General features: G+C 42.4%; 1 protein-coding gene across 6 annotated transcripts in view; it reads right to left on the bottom strand.

Moving 5' to 3' along the window:
* Positions 1-15700, bottom strand: part of LOC145976668 (nephrin) — a 372381-nt gene that overhangs the window by 310805 nt on the left and 45876 nt on the right. For 5 of the 6 annotated variants that reach the window (XM_083107938.1, XM_083107942.1, XM_083107940.1 and 2 more), the window contains exon 1: positions 3703-3912. The exons of the other annotated variant lie outside the window; for it this stretch is intronic. The gene's annotated coding sequence lies outside the window, so the exon portion shown is untranslated. Of the gene's footprint in view, positions 1-3702; positions 3913-15700 lie in introns of those variants that run through there. 6 annotated transcript variants of the gene reach the window in all.

The following is a 15700-nucleotide window of genomic DNA, read 5'->3' as shown; positions in this document are numbered from 1 at the left end:
GCCACCTTAAAACCGAGGCTGATGTTGCATACCCGGTGAAGAAAGAAGCGGAAAACGCACTGAATACGCCTCTAACGAGCCGCGTGAATTTGTTTCCGCTCTCACGAAGAAGGATATCACGGTGGGTCATCGAGTTCCTAGAGTTTTACTATCGTCGCCGATGATCGATGAACTCGGGACACATAAGTGCGCGTAGCAGATGGTGGCTTTCCGTTAGGAAAACGAGGCAATGCGATGCGATGCGACACGATGCCATGCCATCGTTGCGGCCAACCGCGATGCGATCCTCTCGGTCTCGAATAACACTTTTGCGAGGTTTCCGAAAGCTTCCCCGGTCGTTTCTCTCCGGTAACTTCCTTCGGTAGCCCTGTACTGTCTTCGCCAAACCCTGGCGCATTCCTTCCGTCTCTCTCTCTCTCTCTCTTTCTCTTTCTCTCTCACCACTTTCAACGGCACTCGACTTGGGTCCGCAACGAGACGTAATTGAATAAAACCACTAAGTGATTAATTGCCGGAGCCTCCGTGGCGTTCTTCCATACTTGGCCCCGCCAACTTGGTACTCAAGTTTAAAAGATCTCAAGCTCGGGCAAGTTTAAAGAATCTACGAGAACGAAGCAGCCTTTCCACCTGACCGATAATTTCGACCTTCCACATCTTTGCCTTCTTTTCCACAACGCTGCCATACATATTTCATCTCGATATTTTTCAGAAAAACGATAATTATTATACATATATTACGGACAAAATTAATGCATGCAAATAAATTGTGAATTGTTGACAAGTTCTTGAAGAAAGTACCCAATAAAATGTCAATTTCAGACTTTCAAAAACTGAATATCGTTATAGAAAATTATCGTGAAATAGTATTTTATTTTAGCTGATAAATTACAGTTTTATGGTCAGACGAATCAATCGATAAAGATTCGCGATGGTACGTCTTTCTCGAAGCCACATCATTTTTGTACAAATTACCAACTTTTTGTTCGCAAAAAGAATTCCAATGATACTGTTATTGCCTCTCTATTGTACTTCACTTGGATTATTTATTGAACTATAAAAGTCGCATTAATACAAACACGGGAACGATCAAGAATTTTGTAGACGTTATTTATCGAGCTACAAAGATGTATAAATTATACGGTACCGGTAAAAATAAAATTACAAGCATTAGAGAATTTATACTGAATGCCTTCATCTTTCAATATTACATTCCTTTTCCTTATCGTTTCATATTCAATAATAAAAAATGTGATAAAAAATATGATAACAAATGACACGGAATTTTCACAAACTTTTACTTTTTCACTGAATATCTCGTCGGCAAACATCTGGTGGCATCCTGTGCTCAGCAAGATCCCGGTTTACTCTATTACGGATGTTATGGTTTCTCGCGCGTTCAAACATTCAATACATCACCTCCAAGACAGGCTATAACATTACCTCCCGATGTATTTTCCCTATAGTTGATCACAACATAAAGCACCATAAGTAGAATGCGTTTAAAAATACTCGAGTAAATAATGTCAATGTACTAAGATATTAAGATGGCTATCTTATAACAAATACCATTAATGTCATTGGAGTTCGTTAAGTATCATACAGCGATAAAATTTACAATTTCACGATATCGGTTTTCTCGATACAACATCGCTTCCCTTTTCTTTATTTCGGTAAAAAGTCCGGACGGAGTTGGTTCTGCTTTAATCGTGATGTATGGTCCAACTTACGCTATTAAATCGAATTTACTTATACGTCTTCTCACGTTTTAGGCAGGGAGAGAGTTTTACTAGTTTAAAACTTACGCCGACAAACCGTATAGGTAGGGATGCGTATCCGCGTAGGAAAGTAGGATCCGATGAATTTATCGGCTTCCAGGAAAGTTAAAAGTCTTGGCGAGGTCCCGATAAGCAATTTTATTGACTTTGCGGCGAGATGATCGCGCATTTCTTTTTCTATTACGCGATAATTGACATTTCCGTGAGGAACTTGAATAAACGTCAGATCCCTCCTCCACCGCGTTTCCCGATTAAAAAAAAAAGGGAAAAAAGCAGCTCGCCAATTCATCGGTTTTCATCTCTCTTTTTCTCTCTCGTATGTTTCACCCTTTGAAACTGGATAGCTTCGCTTTTAACGAGCGGAGCAATTTTCGTCATGGAAGCGAGAAAAGAGAAGTCGCTATTTAATAACATTTCGTTACATCGTGAAAATATTTCCCGTCTCCTGCTACATCCTCGTCACGTTTCGAAGATATACGTTTCGCCAGCGTCGATTCGACTGCGAAAGAGTGAACCGGGAGTGCTCGACGAAAAATCGTTAACTACCCGTTTCACAGCTAGGAGCCCAAGTTACCGCAACGAATCGAATTTGCTAATAGGGCGGTTCTAGCTCGCCGAGCCTGGGGGAATCGAGCCGACGCGTGGCAGACAGGCAGCTAGGATATGTGTCCTGCGGGCTGATCCTGGTGGACCGAAGGGTACGAGGACTGTGGGACTGTCGCGTTAACTGAAAAACGCTCGTTAAAACGCGCTCATCTCGCATACGGGACTCGCGTTGCGATTAACTCGAGGGGAGACGCGTTCGAGAGCTAACGAGAGTTAACTAGGAAGTGCCGCTTTTGCGGAAGGGGTAACTTTGAAACGCTCGTGCAAAAATGTTCCGTTCACTTTCGTTTATGTTTCGAAATATTGCGCGAGTTTCTGTCACGCCGGGAAATGACAAGCCCAGCCACGCTCGTGAAACGTCATAAACGGCGCAGTCGGAAACGCTGGATCGGATTAATTGAACGAATATTAAATGTCATTCGCGTAATTACCGCGCAAGTCGCGAAAAGGTCGCTTTAAATGGGAAACGCGAGAAACAAAGTTAATAGAAATAAAGCGTCGAACGCGCACCGCGAATTAGGTCAGCGGGATATTCGAATGATTTGATAAAAATGTTGGCTTAAAAAAAAATCAAGATCGCGGGATGAAGTCGATATAATCGCAATTCCGGAAATAAATCGAGAATCAAATTCTCACTCTCGAGGAAGAAGAAGAGGATCATCATTCTCTTTTGCGTGTGAATCTACAATTCGAGGAATTACTATTACATCATGAAGAAAATCAGGAGATCGCATCGATATCAAAGGGTCCTGGCCCGCTGCTCGTTAGGGGACCCGGCGAATCGTCACGAAGCTACGTGCTTCATCTATCATTCAGCCAGTTGTTTACTTAGCAAAAACACCTGTCGGCACCAGCCGACGGCTCTTCCACCGTTGCTGCATCGACACCGATCGTTTTACCGATGAAAACTAGGGGAATCCAACCGGGACGTCCGCCCGATGCCCGATTCCAATCACCGCCGAACAGCCGACCGATAAAAAGCCGCGGAACTCGTTAAGCTGCCGCGCGACCGCGATGGATTGACGTCGAATAGGAATCGAGAGATGCGAATCTCGGTTGGAAAATCCCCCGATGCACCCAGAGAATCACGTCACATTACGATCTCTCCTGATTTGCAAAAGCGATGGAAAAGGGTCGAAAAAGAGAATAAAAAAAAAGAGAGAAAGAAACGGGAAAAGAGGAGGGAGGGACGATCGAGAGAAAAGAATCGTAGCGCGATTCCTCGTCGTCGGCCAGGGGGAACGTCATCCCCCCGAAGGGTGACCGGTGGAGAAAGACACCTCGAGACCCCGGGGCTCCACGCTCGAAAATCGACATCGACCTCTCCTTGCGAATCCTGGAGCGGAAACGCCGGAAATTTTTTTCGGAGCAATCGTCGGCGACCGGAGGTTTAGCACCGACGAGGGTGTACTGAATTCCGCGCGGTCGCTCGCACGCACGACGCGTGTTAGGGATCGGAGAGCCGTGTGTTTAAACGCGCGCGCGCGCGCGAGAGATACATACACGGTACGCACGGGATACGCGTACGCTCGCCACGATCGCGGGCTCGGCACTGGCGCGCGGTGGCGCCCGGACTTTTAGTTCGTGGCGCTACCGCGCAGCGTCGCGACGCCCGTCCGGCTTCTCCCTCTCCCTCCCACCCTCTCGTTCTCCCTCGCTCTTTCATCCCTTTCTCCCCACCACGGGAGCGATGGGCGACGTTCGCCCGGCGCACCGGGGGCCCTTCCGCGCGAATATCCCGCCGATACCCTCGTCGGCGATGCCCGCCCGCGATGGGAAACCCCCGGCGCACGTGCTGTCAATCAAAAGAACGCGAGATAACATCCGCGGATAAAGGCTGTCAGTCCCGCTATCTGTACTTTAGATAATGAAATCCCTAACTTCATTTTCCACGGAGTGAAAATGCGCAATTATCCCGGCGGACGTCGATCGACGCGTATATAAGCGGCATGCATAATAAAGCTTTCCAATTGCGCCTTTTTTTACAGGGATTCTTTTTACGCCTTCTTAAAACTTTTTTCTATTCCCTCTTGAATGTGTGGCAAAAATGTGAGCAATGTATTATTTAAACTTCTATATTTTATATAGTCAGTATTTGGTTGATATGTCTGTTTAATTTATTAATTGCATGTATATATTTTTATATATGTAGAAATAATTCTATTTTTATTATAATTTCATTTTTTATAAATATTAAAAAATATATTAATTAAATATAAAAAAAAATTGTTGAGAATTATAAGAATAAAAATTTATCAAATATTACTGTATATTTCTATTAAATCGAGAATATTAATTAAAATAAAAATTATATAATATTTAAAATTATATATCTCTTTAGACATAATATATGTATATATATAGTTTTACTTCTTAAACAAGTTTTCCCTAACAAGAGCCAAAATAAAAACATCAAAAGACACCATCTGGATTATAAAGGGCGATAAAGTCAGATTGCGTTTTACGTTTCTACTCGCTTTGTTTCAATTTCACATATAAATTTCGATGATACAACTCAGCAAAAGTTTAATTCAATTTTGCGCTTATTACAAGATACCGTTGAACGCGTTGGAACGTTTCACGTGCACGAATACCGTGTCACGTAAAAAAATTATAATCTGCTTGAAATTCCACCACACCGCCCCACCGAATATACGCTACACGAGATCCATTTAAATTACGCAAAGCAGGAGAATCTCGTAATCTCGGGTGTCCAAGACTAGTCCTGCTCCCGGTCTCCTAATTAGTCTAATCGCTCTATGAAATAACACATAGGTACGTACGGCCATATCTAAACGACCCCCTGAGAATTCTGAAATACTTGATATTTTTCTTAAATAGAAGGTTAAGAGAATATATGATAAAAATTACAAAAACCAATCGATGCAGTCTCGTAAGAATGAAAGGAACAAAAAGAACGAAATAATCCACATATGCTATTATATTACTATCGATGGCGTACATTTAGTCGTATTCTCTCTTTGAGCGAATAAGAGGAAGCAAAAGGGTCACCGAGAGATATGCGTAAAAAGATGAAAATGAAGAAAAACGATACTGTTTCGCGCGCAACGATCGCCACGCGCTTTATACCAACTGCGTTGCCATGGTAAAGAGAAGCTTATAGGATTTCTCTCGTTTTTATCACTGGTTTACTATAGTTTTCACTGAGGTAAGCAGCTCTTTTCTCGGTGCGCTCTTACCGAGAGCTGGGATGGAGCCTTTCAAGAACGTCTTGTGTCGAACGTCTCGGCGGCCATGGAAATAACGGATAAGAGGAGACAAAGAAAGAGAGAGAGAAAAAGAAAATGACAGAGAGAGAAAGGGAGAAAAGGGGAGGGAAAGAGTGTCGGGAAAAGAATCGCGAGAATGGTGCGCGTACACGTCAATGTCGGTAACGTACGATCCAAGGTATTTCCGCACAATTGGTCGTGATAACGCTCGCAAAACGATAACTTAGTTGTCGTCGCTATCTAACGATTCCCAGCGAGATATCGCGGAGAGATAGGAAAGATCGCGTTCGGAAATCTTACCGTGCGCTTATTCCGTCAAACTTAAATCCCCGCTCATTATGATGTAGACTCTTACACGAGTATCTGGCGAAAACTGCTCATTAATTAGAGATAATTAAGGAAGCATGCATCGATCGCAGACAAAATACCGCAGCTTTCGATTACATGGAAAATCTATTCGCTTATAACAATCTCTCTCTCTCTCTCTCTCTCTCTCTCTCTCTCTCTCTCTTTTTCTCGATAAAAGTTTATCGACTTGTATGTACGATAATGAACAATTTATGATTAATTAGCGCTAAGAGAAAATAAATGAAAAACGCGTGATTTATACTTCGGAAGTCTGTGAAATCGTGCATCGCCAAATATCGTAAAGCACGAGTGGTTAAACTTGCATACGGATTGCGACGAGATTCGCGACGCCTCGACTTATATATCCTCGCGGATTAAATTTCGCGGAAAATCCCGAGAGACGAAAAAACACATTCAGCGCAAATGTCTTGTAAGAGTTCCGTAAGAGCTGTACTTTACATGACACATTTCGTATCGGAGTTCTTTCGCCATTGGATCGCTCTGGTGAGTGGAGAAGGCGAATGGAACTTCCTGTGCGAAAAGACTGTAATGGCAAAACGAGCGAAAGTAATGCCGGAACTAAAGCTGCAATGACTCGAGCAAGCCGCGTAACTGCAACAGCAAACTGCATTCGTCCGACATTGTAACAATTGAGATGCGCTTTGCTGCTACGATGTGATAGGTACCTATTTACCTTGACTTCTTTGGGAGCTGGGACGAACGGATTAATCGTCTCTCCCCGCAAACGCGAGCCAGGGATAATATTTAAATTAATGATCATATCTCTCTCTCTTCGCGAATCAAATAATGCGAATTAAATGTCACCACTGGATTTCATTCCATCGAGATTTAATGAGCGTAATTTCGTTTTCGATCGCGAAAAGGAGCATGCGTCATGTACACCTAATAATTTGCCGTAAATATAAGTGAAATAATTAATCGCGCTCTCTCGAGTGATGGGAGTGGCGTATTGTAGTGAGAGCACGAGGTCAAGTGAACGAGGAACAAGCGTAATATTCTCGATAATTGCATCGTTTCACATAAAATAGTGCTGATATATAAAATAAATGAAAATAAAATCCCGCCATACACGAAATGCATTGTACGAAACGAATGACTGCTCCACAATCGTTAAAAGAGGCAAACACTTATAAGCGTACCTACATATGTACGAAATGAATGAAGCGCTTTCCCTATCGATGTCAGAATCCCGAAGAAGCATCAATTCCAATTCCAATTAAATAATAATAAGCTAAAATAATAATTAAATAATAACGTCAAAACGAAAATCATTCATTTTTGTTTTCGTTAAACGCCAACTTTCAAACGTATGAGAAATTACGAACGTGCCATCAATCATCGGGAAGGTATGAATGATTCGAATCAAGGCGAATTATACGAACGATCTGATGGATATTTTTCGAAACACCTCGCGCGTCTCGTGACATACTATTAATTAGCCATTAATCGGCAAATTCCGGGATAGAGCGAAAACGTCCGATTGAATGTTTTCGAACGACGAGGGATATCGCAATACGCGAACGGTGGAATGCGGCGCGGCAGCAAGTGGGATTGCCGATGCGCGCGGCAAGAGGGTGGAAAAGGGGATAAACGCGAGAGCGCACGCAAGCGCTCCAGCTGCACGCAATAAACGTGCATTAAGCCACGCACATGTGGTCCAAAACCATCGGGATTATGGCGAGAGCTAATTAACTCCCTCAAACGATCGTTCTCTCTCTCTCTCTCTCTCTCTCTCTCTTTCGTCGTCATCTCTTTCGTTGCACCTCGTCTAGCTAAACACTGTTTTGACAAGTTGACTGATGGTGCGGCGACAAAACGGATCCTCTGCCACTCGACGACCACAATTTTATCATTCATCGAGCAAATAAGAGGGAGATATGTGTCAATGGGAAATATTATCAGCGGCGGAAGAATTGAAAGCGGACAACACTTTGTTTTAGCGATCAACGGTCAAACAGCGATATTCCGACCGCACCGACCACGTTACTCGAAGGGTGAAATATTCGAAGAGCATAAGCATTCTTTTTTTATGCGATCCGGCTCGATGCGTGCGCGCGCGATAATCGTTCGTGGTGGGCCGACTAAACGAATTGCTATCTGGCAGCCAATTGGAATCTCGGGGCATCGAATCACCGGGTCGCATTGTTGCAGCGCAACCGTCGTCTCGTGGATATTCCCTCGCTTTCTCCCTCTATCTCTATCTCTCTACACGTTGCCCAGCAGCCACCACGATTCGAGCGAACAGCAGGCGCGAGTAAACGCGAAGCTCGGCTGTTTGCCCTGGCGCGGCGCTCGATTAATTTCTCGGGCAAAGCCTGCGGACTCGAAGGACATTGGCACCGATTGTTTTCGGCTTTGTCGTTGCACAGCGCTGAGTAAACGTCCGGCAGAAACCCTAGTCCGTTTCCTAATTAAACCAGCCCCGTGAGACAATCGCGCCGAGGTTCGAAAACGGAGATTGGCAGACGGTCCCGACTCGCAAATGATCGCATTCGCCGTTTACCACTTTGACGTATTTGCTAAACGATAACGTAGATTTTGCGTCAAAGTGATCGTGCATCGCTCACACGGCGATGCAATTTAATCCCAACACCCGCGCAATAATTCGAGTATAATAAAGCGATACAAGTAATCCGTCGTTTGTTACAGTAGCAAAGGAGATACAAAGACACAACAGCTACGTTTATCATCTTTTTCGTCATTTTTATCGAAACGCTTCAAGAGAGCGTTGATAGGTTTCACTGTTTCTTCCGAGAAAAATTTTTCCAAATTTTCGTACGCGATGGAAACTCTTGATTTGAGTAGAGGTAGAAATCTCCCAGACACATCTTCATCTTTTGTCATCGTCTTGGCGAGATGAACGAGATGAACGGCGCGGATCCTTGGATCGTATCGATATCCGGCGACAATTTCATCACGCGCGTTCGTCTATTTGCTCCCCCTCGACCCGGCTCCGGGTGAAACAGGACCGTCGAAACGAACGACGGCGCGATGAAAGACGAGAAAACGATGAAAAGTGGACAGTTGACGAGGATTCCTTTTCAACCGCGTGAAAGCGCCGACGAAAATCGTCACGTTTCGCTTCTCGCCCCTTTTTCATCGTCTCGCCGTCTTCTTTTCTTCCCTCCTTCTCGTCTCTTTTGTTACTTCATCCGGATACACGGTAAAGACATTCGCTGTCGACCCTGCCGACGAGCGCGCGGAACGTCCGACAACGGCATAATAGACCGCCGCGTTCAACGGGGATGATCGCGCCCTTTGACGATAGCCCGGGCTGTCAATGGTGGAACATACGCATTAGATCCGACATACATACGTAGATTCGATGCGCCTCGTGCTGCCGCGTTTCACGGTCGACCACGATTCCCATTCTCCGCAACCGCGCCGCAGCACCACGTGCGCCAAACTCGTCGTGTAATATGCATCAAAATGGAATCTAATACTGTACGATGCGAAGCCCGGGGCCGTCGCTCGTTTTCCTGCACATTTTAACTCGATCGAAATGTATGGGAAATACTTAATATTTATATACATCTGAGAAAAATTGTGCTTACAAGCGGAAAAGAGACCAGTTTATCGTGTGCGAGAAGTCGAACATGCGAAATAAAATTTTTCTTATAATATACTTTGTTCTCTTTTTTTCGAGGAAATTGACTTTAAAAATTGTAGTATTTTTTCAAGTCATTTTTTTTCTCCCTCAAAAATAAAATTTTGTACTAAAAATTTTTCTTTACTTTTTCGACTTATTTTTGCGTGAAAGATCATCTCGCGTGGCGATGATTTTCGGACGCACCCAGAGTAATCGAGATTTCATAAAGAATCACGCGCGAAAAATTCCGCGCTTATGAAAATGATGAAAAGTCGATCGCGGAGGGCAATTAGACGCTGAAAAACCGACAATCGCGTGTCGAGGGGGATTAACACAGATCCAGCAGCACAATTGTTTTTTACACGCAATTGCTGCACAATAGGGACACTCTTAACCCACAAATGCGCTCGTTACGACACTCGACATGCTATTGCGGATAAAAATATATCAGTGATTTTTTTCATTGAGCATCGAGCGAACCCGCTCATTCTCGGTTCTTATCGGCGTATCACTCGCCAAATAGAGGGATTGCCATTATTTCCCTCGCCCTTGTTTTTATTGTACGAGCGCTCTTTCACACACGCTATCTATTGGTAGTGAAAACGCATATAAGCGCACAATCGTTCGTGCAGTAATCCAACACTCGCGCAAACATCTCGAAACAATATATTTCTCTATTTTCATTTAATCATACATTTCTATGCAATACTCATAGCGTTAATGATATCCATCAAACGCTTCATTCAAAACTCGTTCTTAATCAACTTGTCGACGCGTTATATTCGATACTTAATTATTCCCCAAGCTAACGAGGCAGACACGATGATGGAAAATATAATAACCGTCCATCATAGAGAGTGCAAAATCGAAACTTTTGAGAAAAAGCTTGCAGAGTTAAAGGAATCGCGGATATAAAATTCGCAAATTTAAAGAAATCAAAAAATCAAAAGACAGAGATGACCATTAATGTGGTCAGCGAACAATTGACGAATATTTTGCGAAGCGATGAGCGCTCGTTAAAGAGTCAATTCGGTTGATTGTCGATAGTGGCTTTGGCCGAGAGCGAAGAGATGACGAAGAGCGCGAGGGAGAAGAGCTGTTGAAATATCTGATTATTTATTCGCATTATATACGCGTGCACGCGTGCAACCCAGGTACACGCGTATCGTATTTGCCGTCCGACTCAATATTTGACGATAGGGATTGTCCAAAACGATGTCCATTAAAACCGGAAGTTTTGCAGCCAGAGTGGCGCTAAACTTTTTCAATCATTGTACATAGATAATAGTATTTATATACACACATGTACGTTTTTTCATGATAACATAAAAATGTCACAAGTTGAAGCTACATTTTAATTTAAGACTTTAATATAATTAAATGATGTAAAAATAATTTATAATTTTACAAGAAATAAAATAATAACGTATTATATCTTAGAAAAAATTTTGATACAAGGTTTATAACAAAAAGATAAATTTTCGAAAGATGTTTTCATCTCTAAGTTTATTTCTAGTATATACATATTTTATGTTTCTAACATAAATTGACTAACCGACAAACAAACTATGTAATTATTATTAAATCTCTCAAGCTCCATGTATATAATTATTAAAATATAAAAATGTAAATTTTATACAAATATAAGAAATTTGTGTATATATTGTTTTTAGACCAAAAATACGTTAAAAAAATCATTTTTTTTTAACAGCAGCTGGGAGTTGAAGCTAAAATAAAAGTTTTATTTCTGCGGATTTTTGCTGTTTTTCAGCTCAACAAATTCCAAATTGTTCGTAAATATTTTCACTATGTGAAATTACATTACAAAAGAGTCGACCAATTGCAATGTCCATGCACGTAAAATTTTACCAATTAATTCTTCGACGCTTTTTTTCATCACGACAAATCCTATAACTGTTTATACGAAATTTTTGATATATTCTGCACAAGTATTAGTCGCTCTATTTCACGCAAACGTGAATCTAAACTGGATGCTTGCGCGATAACAAGTTGACTTTGGATTATTTATCAACTTTTAACGAGATTGAATTACCATTTTTCATTAATCGATCGACAGTTTGCAAGATATTCGCGGACATTCATTGTCAGTGATGCAATATTGGCAAGAAAAAAATTGCCTGATCTCTCATTCATCTGTCATTCTTTTAATTTTGAGAGTTTACAACGGATCGTCAGTTTCACCGATCTATCCCGATTTTTTAAAACGACAACCTGACTTATTAAATCTCTGATGCTTTTGCGGCCAGAGTAAAAATATCATCGTGCTCCATTAAGGAAACGCCCTGCTCTAATTAGTCTCCGATATTCCATCGACATTCCAGATCATTAAGTCAGGAAGCGAAACTTAAATCTCAAGTCCGTCGATCGTTAAGAAACGTAATGAATAACGACAGCTTGCGTCATCCTGGTTATTGAAGGAAGGTTATCTAGAATTAGGTTATCTAAAATTATATAAGTATGTAATCATTATTGAAACATATATGGATTCGCAGTCGCAAGCACACAAAATTAATTCGAATAATGTGCTTCATGTGCTCATCGTTTTATTAATGGAAATAGCCGGTGGATGACAAATCGAATAAATATCATTCGATTATTCGATCAAACACCATTAGGTGGCAAAGATTAGCGTCAATCTTTCGTCAACCAAGATATCACGTCCGGCTGATATACATACGCGAGATTTAACAATTCATGAACGATTGTTACGTAATCCGCGCACATTTGCGTGCGTAAATGTTTGAACGAGAACTAATAATACAAATCTGCAAAATTGAATGTCGCGATCGATAAAAGCGCAGGCGTCCGTTCGATTCGCGGAGGCGTACCACGCCCAATCTCTCGCCAAGGATGCACACATAACAACTAGTATTACAAAATAAATCCGCGTCCGCCGGAGAATATCGCTCTTTGATGCTTGAAAAAAAAACGAATTGCCGGAACCGTCCGGGCGATCCCTCCGCCGCGGTGCGAGCGCGACAAAGGACGGATCGCACGGCACAATGATTTTTATAAAAAATCATTCGCCGGCACACCAGGAGCGGTTCAAATTTCTATCCCGTGATCCGACGCGCGAAATAGGCAGAAAAACGGGATAACGAACGAATACGCTCTGCTATTCTCTATCGCTCGCCGCGCGATACCGTTTCGAGGTGACGTTTAGGCCACTGGGCAACGGTAAATGGCCGAAATTGAGCTATCCCGATCAATTCGAACGCTCAGTCTACCAAACTGTCGTCCGAAATCTAGAGCGTAATAAAAGACTTTATGTCATTATTTACAGAAATCTAATAGATGATCTTGATCTCTTGAGAAAAATGAAATTTCGTTAATTTGCATCTTAAAATACATGAGAATGATATATTCCTTGGAATATTTTATCCTGTATTTTTTATTATATGTATTTTTTTAACACGTACTCTGAATCAATTCAAAATTGAGTACATTCATAAAACGAAAAACCTTACATATCTAGATGACATTCTACGTAATATGCAATGTCAAAAGTTTATCAAACGGTTGCGCGACAGTTGAAGTGCACAGCAAATAAATATGCAACGGGTCCATTCTACATTCTACGTTTCGCCAAAGAGAGCCGTTCGAATTTCTCTATCCGTAGTAATTATCCATTAAGTAGAGCACTTGGGCCAAGTTGCAAACTGAATAAACTCGTTTCTTGGAGGATGGAGGCATAGAACCGAGACGCGGGCGCGCTACGATATTAAGGGAGGAGGACACGCGAGAAGGAAGCTCCTTGCGAAATTACTACGGTGCGCGTTTCGATTCGTTGCCTTACCAAGCACGATGATTTCCCGCGGGACGAATTAATAATTAAGTAATTAATTAATTGAACGACGACTTCTGACCCGTCCGTCCCAAAACGGTCAGGCTCGGCGTCTCCTGCATTTTGTATGATATTCGGACATTCAAAGCGACATGTCACTATATCTGTCCCTATCGAAATTGAGATCTCTAATCGGTTAAAATTACCGACTATTCCGCACGCTAATTTTCTAAAATCGAATCTTTCGCGAATGTAGAACGATGATATCTGGAAATCTCATAATTATACGATTATTTATAGCGCACAGATATTCACGAATATCTACATGGAGATGATATCCTCTTATTCCTCTTCTCGCGCTTTACGTGACTTTAATGCGAGGAGCTTTAAAGCCGATAAAAGGACGCACATATTTTGCTTCGCTCGGGCGACAGTGAATACAGAGCGTAACGAGATAAAGCGCAAAGTAAATAGGTGAAGAGCGAGAGGCAAGAGAGAAAGGGAGGGAGAGAGAGGTGGCGAGAAATTTGCAGCCGGGAACCTCGCGACCCGTATCCCTAGTCGGTCGATCATTCGTGACGCGTCGGGCTTTTCCGATGCATCATGGGGAAAATACAGTCACTGCGAAATCACGCGCTTCTACACGAAAAGCTTATATCGGGGTGCGATTTATCACCCGTTTAACGCACGTGTCATCGAGCGGTCTCGCTCGGCAAGAGATCCGACCTCTTGCGACCGAATCAGGACCAGCCGGTCTCCTCTCCAACACGCGTCAACACCAAGCTTTCGCGAGCCACAGCGAAAAACTTGCATGTACTTCGAACACACGTTTGTGGATGTATTTTTTTATGCTTATCGACCCGATAACATTGCAATTGCGGAAACGGCCGATAACGACGCGCCGTTATGCCAATTCAAACAATGCCACGGGTAAACAATGATATAATTTACCTATCGACAAATACAGGGGTACGTTTTTGTACCGGAATTCGATATTTTTTTCCAGCGAATTGAAATTATGTTCCATCGTCGGAACGCATCAAATTTTTAGCATAACGAGATTAGTTTGCATTAAAGTTCCTTTTTCTTTTCGTTTATTTCCACGTATGGTTTCGTATATTCTCTCATGACGCGAAAGACGATATACCGATAATGATAAGACAAATTACGATACGCGAGATCCATCTGCCTGAAAATAATGAAAATATCATTTCAAAATTTGTTTATCTGTATTTTTTCGACAAACGCTGTATTTAAGAGTACGAAACGTGACGCCATTTGTTATGAATAACAAATTAAGTCTGTGAGTCAGCATGACGTCCGCTGTTTCGCAATTCGGTGGGTTAACGAGCTAGCTTGTTAAAAATGAAGCTGTATCATCGTCGGTGCCAACTCGTCGATCGTGGAGGAAGCCGATATTTTAAACTGTTCCACTCACGTGTACCTATAATTTGCGCACAGATTTACGTTGGGCTACGTTGTCGCGGCGGAAAACGGCGGCTCTAACATTGATTATGATCGGTTTACGTGTTAAAGCGTATTTGCATAAAAGTCTCTTTCATTGGCAAGTTTTTAATGTCATTAAAATGCGCTTTGCATATTAACTCTTCCACAACAAAGTACGCGGGTCCCCGTCGTCTCTCTTGAGCGGCACGCAGCGGAGGCTGAAAATTGCGCTTGACGCTTAACGAGAGCTTTAACCGGTGTTTTTCTTCAAGAAAATTACACATAAAACGCGTCCGAATAAAGCGCGGCACCGACATTACATTTTTCATGACAACGAGCGTACCTTTGCTCGTGAGGTATTATCGTTACCCTTGTCTCGTTTTTTATACACAATTGTTTTACAGTTTACAGAAATCCAATGTAAGTGAATTACATCCCCCTGTGATATATAAGGTGTCTCGCTAATTCTCGCACCCGTTGCTACGCGAATGAACACCATGCGCGAATAATTCGTTTAAACACCGAGCATCGTAAAACAGTGCCATAAATGCGTTACATGTATCGCACGCCTCGTAAAAAACCTTTTTTTTTTGTCAATTTCCGGGTAGAAGGAAGTATCACTGAATTGAAGAAGCGCGAAAAACGTAAACCATAACGAGGGGGAAAGAGATGGAGAGAAAAGAAAGGGGCTCAGCGACAAGAGGGAAAGAGAGCAGGCAAGAAAACGCTGGTGTGCCACCCTCCTTAGGCATTTTCAATTACGCGAAATTACCTTGGGATATTAATAATGCCGGCTGTGTGTGTGTGTGTGTGTGTGTGTGTGTGTGTGTGTGTGTGTGTGTGATATTTACGCTGTTGGCGCTACCGCCACCGTCGTGTG

This window comes from Camponotus vicinus, unplaced genomic scaffold (assembly GCF_025532165.1).
Source record: "Camponotus vicinus isolate PSW18456_S1 unplaced genomic scaffold, iyCamVici1.0 SCAF_9, whole genome shotgun sequence".
Classification (NCBI taxonomy): domain Eukaryota; kingdom Metazoa; phylum Arthropoda; class Insecta; order Hymenoptera; family Formicidae; genus Camponotus; species Camponotus vicinus.
Note: the sequence above shows the minus strand (reverse complement) of the source record. Positions and strands in the feature narration are given on the sequence as shown.